At 47.5% G+C, this 9,687-nt stretch overlaps 2 pseudogenes; one reads left to right on the top strand and one right to left on the bottom strand.

Moving 5' to 3' along the window:
• Positions 1-422: 422 nt before the first annotated feature.
• On the bottom strand, positions 423-4,038 carry LOC131494758 (ADP-ribosylation factor 1-like; annotated as a pseudogene).
• On the top strand, positions 3,105-8,018 carry LOC131494557 (26S proteasome regulatory subunit 4-like; annotated as a pseudogene).
• The last annotated feature ends 1,669 nt before the right edge of the window (positions 8,019-9,687 follow it).

Here is a 9,687-nt window from a genome sequence, read left to right as displayed (position 1 = left end):
AGCTGTCCCCACCCCCCGGCGGAGCCCCTCCACCTTCCAGCCTCGCTCCCCGCCGCGTCTCTACAGTGGCTGGCGCTCCGGCGTCTCCGGCCCCTTCGCCAGGTGTGCGTGGTGCTGTGTGGACCCGCGACTAATACAGCCATGGCGCCGCTTCTCGAAGCTTTCAGTACCGGGTGTCCCCCCCCCCACCCCCCCCCCCCCGCTCATGTCCAGCCGCTCAGGCCGCGTCTTTCCCCCTGGGTCCTGCGGTGTCCATCAGTCACCCACTGGAGCCCGGGGCCCGTCTCCAGAGCCCGCAGTCCCTCTGGGACCCTCGTGGTGGGCAGGTGGCCGCCTCCCTTGGGGCCACCTGGACGCCCGCTCCGCCGCCCACCGCGCCCTGCGGTGCGCGCTCCCAACCCGCCCGGCCAGTTAGCCTTATTTTTAACTGAAACACACGTAACTTAGAATTGACCGTCTTAACTAGTTTTGACTGCACAGTGCACTAGTATTAGGTACGCCACAGTGTTTTGCATTTAAGCTCCAAACTCCGGATCTCGCAAAAGAGGAACTGTGTATCCATAAAACAGCCACTACCCCCCACTCAGTCCCTGGCAACCATTATTCGCCCTCTGGTCTTAATGGTTAAATGCCTCACATTAAGTGGAATCGTGCAATATTGGGCTCTTCGTGACTGGCTTCTTTCACCCGGCAGAAGTCCTCCCCTCTCATGTTGCAGCCTGTGCCTGGAATTTTGTTAAGATTGAGTAGTGTTCCATTGTATGGATAAGCCACCCTTTGTTTATCCACTCATCCCTTGAGGACAGCTGGATGGCTTCCGTCGTTCGGCTGTTGTGAATAACGGTGCCGTGGACCTGGGTGTGCAAGTATCTCCGCACGTCCCTCCTTTCGCTTCCGTATGTACCCAGAGGTGGAACTGCTGGGTCGAATGGTAGTTCTATTTAAACATTTTTGAGGACCAGCCATACTGTTTTCCAAAGGGGCCGCACCTTTATATTCCCCCAGCAGCGCACGAGGATTCCGATTTCTCCACATCCTCGCCAGCACTTGTTACTTATTTTTCTCACTAGCCATCCCAGTGGGTGTGAGGTAGCATCTCATTGTGATTTTGATGTTCATTCACATAGTGATTAAGGATATCAAATGTCTTCTCGAGTGATTATTGGCCGTTCAAGTATCTTCTTTGAGGCGCTCTTGGGTGGCTCATTTGGGTAAGTGTCCAACTCTTGATTTCAGCTCAGGTCAAGATCTCACGGCTTCTTCACTTGATCTTAGCCAAAAGGTCGAGAAGCGGTAAGATCTCACGGCTTCTTGAGTTCGAGCCCACATTGGCTTCTGGTGCTGACGGCGCAGAGCCTGCTAGGGATTTTCTTCTCTCCCTCTCTCTGCCCCTCCTCTGCTGGCACTCACGCTTTCTCAAAATAAATAAGTAAACTTTAAAAAAAGCCCCACAAATATCTTCTTTGGAGAGATGTTTGTTGAAGTCCTTTGCCCATTTTCAAATTCGGTTTTGTTGTTGCTGTTTTTAGGAGTTCCTTATATATTCTGGGTATTAATCTTTTATTAGATATGTGATGTGCAAATATTTTTCTCCCATTCGGTTGCCTTTTTATTTGTTGATAGTGCCCTTTGATGCACAAGTTTTTAGTTTTGATGAAGTACCATAGATCTATTTTTGTTTTTGTTGCCTGTGCTTTTTGGTGGCGTATCCAGAAGTCATCACCAGATTCAGTGTCGTCAAGCTTCTCCCCTATGTCTTCCAGGAGTTTTATGGCTTTAGCTCTTAAGTTTAGGTGTTTGATTCATTTGCAATTAATTTTGATGTTTATTTTTATTATTTATTTTACTAGTTAAGAGACTTTAGTAGCTATAATTACAGTGCTTGTTTGTCGAAATGAAAACTGGAAATGAGTATACAAAACAGTTGATTACCGATCGTGTATTGAAAGCAGTAAGAGGTTCCACGACACCAAATAAACCAGTTCTGAGGATTTCCCCAAGATAAAGTTGAGCGGCTCCAGCTTCTTCAGTGTTTATCAAAATAAGAGAGAAAAAAGTAGAGGTCGTTGTTTCGTTGGCAAACCTGACCCTTGCAGGCTGAGGGAGTGAAAGCACATGGGGGGGGGGGGGGGCTGCCTTCTGGTTCTGGAGCTGATTGGATAGCCAGTCCAGTCCCTCATAGAGCCTGTCCCTGCTGGTGGCACAGGTGGCCCGAATGTACCGGTTCCTGTGGCACAGCGAGTGCAGGCCCAGCTTGTCCATAGACTCAGCCGCCTTCATGGCCTTAGGGAGGTCCTGGTGGGCGAGGCCCGGCGACCTCGGGTCAGCGGTCCACGGGGACCACCCCTCCCCACCTCCCACCCCGCATGGCCGGGGCACACGGGCGCACACACCTGCTTGCTGGTGAACACCAGCCGGACGGCATCCCTGAGCTCGTCCCCCGCCAGCATCGTCACGAGCTCCTCACAGGCCTCCTTCACGCCCTCTCTGACCTTGCTGTCCACCAGGAGGATGAGGCCTTGTGTGTTCCGGAAATAGTGGCGCCACAGGGGCCGATCTTGTCCTGGCCGCCCACGTCGCGCACGGTGAAGCGGATGTTCTCGTACTCCACGGTCTCCACGTGGAAGCCTGTGGTGGGAATGGTGGTCCCCATCTCACCCAGCTTCAGTTTGTACAGGATGGTGGTCTTCCCTGCAGCGTCCAAGCCCACCATGAGAATGCACGTCTCTCTTTTGGCCAAAAAGGCCCTTGAAGAGGTTTGCGAAGATACTTCCCATGCTGGAGACTGGGGTGGGGGCAACACTGGCTGGAGGACCCCTCGAAGGCCACTGCGAGGCTACTGCTCCGAGCCAGCCGTTGCTTTTGCCCCCACCCGCAGTTAATTTTTACATAGTGTTAGATAAGGGCCCAATGTCCCTTCTTCGGCATGTGGATGTCCAGTACTCCCAGCACCATTTGTTGAAAAGACTGTCCTTTCCCCACGGAATGTTCTTGGCACCCATGGTAAAAATCATCTGACTATATATAGAAGAGTTTATTTCTGGGCTTTGCTCTACTCCAATAAATGTCTGTTTATGCTACTACCTACACCAGATTTTATACCCATGGAAGCTGGAGGTAACCTGGCCCCAACAGGTCAAGTCCATAATACTGTATGGTTCCATTTATATAACATTGTTGCAATGACAAAATCATAGACACAGAAAACCTTAATGGTTGCTAGCTGAGAAGGACGGGTTGAAGGCAGAAAGGAAGTGAGTACGGATATAAAATAGTGAGAGTTCTTCCTGGAAAGCAACTCTTCTGTATCTTGAAGATGTCCATGTCAATCTCCTGGCTGTACTGTTGCACTGTGGTCTTCAAGATGCCGCCATTGCCATTGGGGTAAACAGAACACGGAAACTCTGTATTACGTCTTACACACGGGCATGAATCTACCGTTATCACAAAAAGTAGAAGATTAAAAACGTGACTGTGGAGGATGCCTGAGCTAATTACATCAGCCTGGGCTCCAGTAGGGCCACCCCAGGGGCTGTTAAAGCCCCCCAGGTGATGCTGAACCAGAGCCAGGGCCAATCTTATTTCTCCTGAGGTCTCTACCTCATTCCCTCTGCACGGGACACAGCTGCCGTTATCCCAGTACTTGCCAAACGTCAGGCAGCTGGGGAGACCTAGCCCACCAAGTGGGAGTGGGGGACCCCCAGAGGGCTGACCTAGAGGGCTAGAGCCATCCCAGGAAGAGCTGGGAGAGGGTACAGACCCCACACAGAAAGCACAGCGGACCCGGTTCACAGACCGGAGACCCTCCCCAGGAGGGCACACGCTCAGGCATGTGCCTTTGGCTCCTTCCCTTGGTGCGGGGACAGTGGCATAAGGAATGACTGGATTCCAGCGGTCCAGCGCAGTGGGAGACCTCTTAGCCCAAGTCCTGATCAAAGTCCCTGTATACCCTGGGGTCCGTAGACTCTAGCCCCAACCCCCTCTTTCCCCACCTAGGACTACATGCGCTCAGCTCCCCCCTTGTGCCACTTCCCAACAACTTGGTCCATAGCACGTGCCCACCACCACCACCCCCCAGTGCAGGAAAGACTTAGCTGCTGTACCACCCAACCCCACCCACCACCACACGGAGCCTGTAACGGAAAACATTCAAATTTGACGACAATAATAAATCCAAAGCCAACAAATTCGAAACCAATAAACTCCAATCCGGATAGTAACAAAAACACAGCAAGGCACATCATAACCAAATGGCTGAAAGCCACTGATGAAACCTTTTTTTTTTTTTTTTCCTTTTTTAAGTTTATTTATTTTGAGAAAGAAGCCCAAGCTGGGGAGGGGCAGAGTGAGAGGGAGAGAGAGGGAATCCCAAGCAGGCAAGGCACAGTCAATGCAGAGCCCGACCCACGAACCAGGAGATCATGACCTGAGCCAAAGTCAGACAGTTAACCACCCGAACCACCCAGGCACCCCTCGTTGATAAAAACTTAAAAGCACTTAGAGGCAAAAAAGACATTATGAAAAGAACAAAGGCAGAACGACTGCAACATTTTCATCAGAAATAATGCAAGCCCGGGGCGCCTGGGGGCTCAGTTGGTAGAGTGTCTGAGCTTGGCTCAGGGCATGACCTCATGGTTTGTGAGTTCGAGACCCGTGTTGGGCTCTGTGCTGACAGCTAGGAGCCTGGAGCCTGCTTCGGATTCTGTGTCTCCCTCTCTCTCTTCCCCTCCCTCACTCATGCTCTGTCTCAAAAATAAATAAGCATTAAAAATTTTTTTAATACACTTTATTTTTAAAAAATGTTTATTACTTTATTGAAAGAGAGAGAGAGAGAGAGAGCACACATGTGGGAGGGGCAGAGAGAGAGAGAGAGAAACCCAAGCAGGCTCTGTACTGTCAGTGCAGAACCCAATGCAGGGATCAAAGTCACAAACCATGAGATCATAACCTGAGCCAAAACCAAGCATTGGACACTTAACCAACTGAGCAACTCAGGCATCCCTCCAAGAAATACACTTTAAATACGCTGACATACATAGATTAAAAGAAAAAAGTACAACTGTATCCTAGAAGCACTAATCATAAGCGTAAAACAGCTGCATTAGCATCAAATTTTGGGTTTTTAAAAAACACCAAAGATGGATACTTTTATTTTTATTTTTTATTAAAAAAAAAAAATTGGGGGGCGCCTGGGTGGCTCAGTCGGTTAAGCGTCCGACTTCGGCTCAGGTCATGATCTCACAGTTCTTGAATTTGAGCCCCACATCGGGCTCTGTGCCGACAGCTCAGAGCCTGGAGCCTGCTTCGGATTCTGTGTCTCCCTCTCTCCTTGCCCCTCCCCCGTTCACACTCTGTCTCTCTCTCTCTCTCTCTCTCTCTCTCAAAAATAAAGATTTAAAAAATTTTTAAAAACTCGGCAAATCTAAATGTTTATGTAACTGAAACCAGAGGTGCAAAATACATAAAATTTGACAACATCAAAGGAGAAAGACAAATCCACAATTATAACTGGCGAGTCCAACATACCTCTCTCAGTGACAGAAAAGTAGAAAGAAAATCAGGAAAGATACAGAACACATGAACAAGCCTATCAGACAGACTGACCTGACGTGCACAGAATCCTAACATCTGACACCAGCAGGATGCAAGTGTGTCACAGGGGCACGTGGGGCACTCAGCAAGATAAGCCACCATCTGGGCTGTAAGACAAGTATTAAATCGAAAAGAGTTAATACATGGAACATGTTGTCTGATTAGACAATGGAATTAAACTAGAAATCAGTAATAAAAATAACTGGAAAATGCCCCGAGTATTTGGAAGTTAAACAGACTTCTACATAAGTCATAGTCAAAGAAAAACTCCCAAGAGAAATAGGAAACTAGGAATGACGACGAAAACAACGTGTCAAAATTGACGGAGTGCAGCTGGTACAGTATTTAGAGGAAAACCGCTCTCGGTGTTCACATGAGAAAAGAAGAACGACCTAAAACGAATGCTGTAAGCTTCCACTTCCATAAGCCAGAAAAGGGGAAATTAGTTCAAAGCGGAAGGAAACAAATAACGATTCTATTTCGATGACACACAAAACGGACAAACAATAGAGAAAGATCAAGGAAAACAAAAGCTGTTTCTTTGAAAGCAGCAATAACATTGGTAAATATCTAGCCACGTTGGTCAAAAAGTGGAAGATACCAATCACCAATACCAGGAAGGAGGGAAATCATTTAAAATGTAACTAATTCTCTCCCTCTGCCCCTCTCCCCTGCTCATGCACTCTCAAAAAAAAAAAAAAAAAAAAATTTGAATTTCTAATGTTCTCAGAAAGAAATCCCCAGGGTTTCACTGGTGAAACCTATCACACATTATTTAAGGAAAAAATAAATTACTATGCAAACGACTTCAGAAAATAGATGTGGGTAGGATGCTTCACCACTCTTTGAAAGCAACATTATCCTGATATCAAGACAAGACCAAACAAGGATGTCTTCTCATCACTTCTAACGCAAATCGTACAAGACGCTGTAGTCAGCGAAATAAAGCAGGGGGGATAAGGTCTATAAAAATTATACAGGAGGAAGGAAAATTCTTTGATTATCTGCATAAGAAATGCCAGAGAATCTAGAAAATCATTCATGGAACCAGTACGTGAATCCACCTGGGTTGCAGGATGCAAGGTCAGCATAGCAAAATCAAATGTATTTCCACACACTAACAAGAACAATTGGAAAATAGATTTTTCAAAACCGAGACAGAACTCAAGAAACATAAACAAGAGATGCATTTTCCATAGTGGCAGTTCGAGTGGCCAAAGCAAGATAGGTCAGTCAGAGTGGTGGTCATGGCCCTGGAGGTGGCAAGAAGGATGACAGGGACAAGAAAAAGAAACACAAACCTCCTGTGCCAACTAGAGTGGGGAAAAAGAAGGGACCAGATGCTGCCAGCAAGCTGCCACCGGTGACACATCACACTCAGTGCCGCTTAAAACTACCGAGGTTAGAGAGAGAATGACTCTCTTCTCAGGGAGAATGAGTTCATTAGAGATCAGGAACAAACGAAGCCTTTAGAAGAAAAGCAAGAGGAAAAAAGGTCAAAGGTGGACGACCTGAGGGGGACCCCAGGGTTGGTAGGAACACTGGAAGAGATCATCAAGGGCAATCGTGCCACTGTGTCCACATCTGTGGGCTCAGAACACTGCATCAGTATTCTTTCCTTTGTAGACAAGGACCTCCTGGAACCAGGCTGCTCAGTCCTGCTCAACCACAAGGTACAGGTCATCGATGACACAGATCCCTTGGTCACAGTGATGAAGGTAGCAAAGGCCCCCCAGGAAACCTGTGCTGACACTGGGGGGTTGGACAACCAAACTCAGGAAATTAAGGAATCTGTGGAGCTTCCTCTCACTCATCCTGAATATTATGGAGGGATGGGTATAAAGCCCCCAAAGGGGGTCATTCTCTATGGACCACCTGGCACAGGTAAAACCTTATCGGCCAAAGCAGTAGCAAACCAAACCTCAGCCACTTTCCTCAGAGTGGTTGGCTCTGAACTTACTCAGAAGCACCTGGGTGATGGGCCCAAACTCGTTCGGGAATTGTTTTGAGCCGCAGAACAACACGTCATCCATCGTGTTTATTGATGAAATCGACACCATTGGAACAAAAAGATAGGACTCAAATTCCGGTGGTGAAAGAGAAATTCAACGAACAATGTTGGAACTGCTGAACCAGTTGGGTGCATTTGATTCAAGGGGTCACATGAAAGTGATCATGGCCACAGAGCAAACAGAAACTTTGGATCCAGCACTTATCAGACCAGGCCGCACTGACAGGAAAACTGAGTTCCCCTCGCCTCATGAAAAGACTATGAAGTGCATCTTTCAGATCCACACGAGCAGGAGGACGCCGGCCGATGATGTGACCCTGGACGACTTGATCATGGCTAAAGATGACCTCTCCAGGGTTGACATCAAGGCAATCTGCACGGAGGGTGGTCTGATGGCCTAGAGAGAATGCAGAATGGAAGTAACAAATGAAGACTTCAAGAAGTCTAAAGAAAATGCTCTTTATAAAAAACAAGAAGGCCGGGGCGCCCAGGTGGCTCAGTCGGTTAAGCGTCCAACTTCAGCTCAGGTTTGTGAGTTCAAGCCCCGCGCGTTGGGCTCTGGGCTGACAGCTCAGAGCCTGGAGCCTGTTTCAGATTCTGTGTCTGCCTCTCTCTCTGCCTCTCCCATGCTCGTGCTCTCTCTCTCTCTCAAAAATAAACATTAAAAAAAATTTAAAAAAGAGAATCAGGAAAAAAAAAAAAAAGGCCCTCGAGGGGCTCTACCTGTAGTGACCATATTTGCCTTCAAGGAAACGGTCGGGAGTGTCCCGACTCCTCAGAGGGATGAGGCTGGGAAGCCGCCCAGAGGAACCCACGTTCCAGTTGATCTTTCTTAGCAGAACTTCCCGTGTCCCTTTCTGAGCTGACGTGTAGGGTGCCTACTGGGCTGCCTTCATTTGTTGGCCACGTGCTGTGCTCCCCCCCCAATAAAGCAAGCTCCTCCTCCTCCTCCTCAAAAAAAAAAAAAATAAAAGCACAAACTAGAAAAGTTTGGTAAACTGTAGACTTAATAAAATGGTTTTTAAATCTGATCTTTAAAAGATACCATTTGGGGCGCCTGGGTGGCGCAGTCGGTTAAGCGTCCGACTTCAGCCAGGTCACGATCTCGCGGTCCGTGAGTTCGAGCCCCGCGTCAGGCTCTGGGCCGATGGCTCGGAGCCTGGAGCCTGCTTCCGATTCTGTGTCTCCCTCTCTCTCTGCCCCTCCCCCGTTCATGCTCTGTCTCTCTCTGTCCCAAAAATAAATTAAAAACGTTGGAAAAAAAAAATTAAAAAAAAAAAAATAAAAGATACCATTTGGGCTAAATGAGTGGTGGCGATTAAGGAGGGCACTTGTTTTGAGCACTGGGTGTTACATGTGAGTAATGAATCACTAAATTCTACTCCTGAAACCAATTGTCACACTACATGTTAACTAACTAGAATTTAAATACAAATTTGAAGGAAAAGAAAAAAAGATACCATTAAGAAAATGAAAAGGCAAGCCAAAGATTAAAAGTATTTGTAATGAATATATATTTGGAAAAAAGACTCTTGCCTACAATATAGAAAAGACTCTTACAAGTCAGTAATAAGACAAACTACCCAATTTAAAAAATGGGCAAAAGGTGGGGCACCTGGGTGGCTCAGTCGGTTAAGCACGTGACTTCAGTTCAGGTCACGATCTCGTGGTGAGTTTGCGTCCCGTGTCCAGCTCTGTGCTGACGGTTCAGTGCCTGGAGCCCACTTTGGACGCTGTGTCTTCCTCTCGCTCTGCCCCCCCTCCCCCCAAAAAATAAATAAAACATTAAATGAAGTTTTTAAAAACGGACAAAAGGTGTGTAGACACATCACAAAAGATGATAGGTAATGGCAACACGTACACGAAAAGATGCTCAATGCTATCACTGAGCGGACAAATACAAGTTAGGAACACAAATACACCATCACACACAACTAGGATGGATTACATTTCAGAGGAGTGTGGCAGGAGTACGAAATGGTATAATCACTATTGAGAACTTTTTGGCAATTTCTCATAAAGTTAAAAACACACTGGAGCTTCTGGGTGGCTCAGTCGGTGAAGCGTCCGACTTCGACTCAGGT

This window comes from Neofelis nebulosa, chromosome 14 (genome assembly GCF_028018385.1).
Source record: "Neofelis nebulosa isolate mNeoNeb1 chromosome 14, mNeoNeb1.pri, whole genome shotgun sequence".
NCBI lineage: Eukaryota > Metazoa > Chordata > Mammalia > Carnivora > Felidae > Neofelis > Neofelis nebulosa.
The sequence above is the reverse complement of the archived record's forward strand: the minus strand, read 5'-3'. Positions and strand labels throughout refer to the sequence as shown.